Source organism: Orycteropus afer, unplaced genomic scaffold (assembly GCF_000298275.1).
Source record: "Orycteropus afer afer isolate SDZICR_OR568_19922 unplaced genomic scaffold, OryAfe1.0 scaffold00772, whole genome shotgun sequence".
Taxonomy (NCBI): domain Eukaryota; kingdom Metazoa; phylum Chordata; class Mammalia; order Tubulidentata; family Orycteropodidae; genus Orycteropus; species Orycteropus afer.
This window is the reverse complement of record NW_006922359.1, coordinates 218467-219233: the sequence shown is the minus strand read 5'-3', so window position 1 is coordinate 219233 and position 767 is coordinate 218467.

Below are 767 nucleotides of genomic sequence, written 5' to 3'. Positions count from 1 at the left end.
TTGCATAGTATTCCATTGTGTGTATGTACCATAGTTTGGTTATCTGTTCCTCAGTTGATGGACATCTAGGTTGTTTCCATGTTTTGGCTATCGTAAATAGTGCTGCGATGAACGTGGGTGTGCATATATCTCTTCTTGTCATGGCTCTCACTCTTTGAGGGTATATACCTAGTAATGGAATGGCTGGCTCTACCCATTTTTAAATTTGTTTATTTGTCTTTTGTTTTGAGGTGTTGATGTTTTCTATACATTTTAGAGGTTAGACCCTTGTCTGATATGCTATTGCAATCCCCCACCTCCACCCCCGTATGTGGGTTTTCTTTCACTCTTTGGTGAAATAGTTTGATGCACATAAGTGTTTAATTTAGGAGGTCTCAGTCATGTAATTTGTCTCCTGCTGTTTGTACATTTTTAATTATGTTTGATGGTGTATCTAAGCCATTTACTAGGACCCCTAAGTTTGTCCCTATTTTTTCTTTGATTGTCTTTAGAGTCTGAGGTTTTACATTTAGGTCTTTGGTCCATCTCGAGCTTATTTTTGTGTATGAGGTTAGATATGGGTCCTCTTTGATTTCTTTCCAAATGGCTATCCAGTTTTGCCAGCATCATTTGTTAAAGAGACTTTGTTCTTGCTGTTAGGTCAAGTCAGTTCCAACTCACAGTGACCCTATGTACAACATAATGAAACACTGCCCAGTCCTGCGCCATCCTCACAATCATTGCTATGCACTAATAATTGCTATTGCAGCCACTGTGTCAGTCTATCT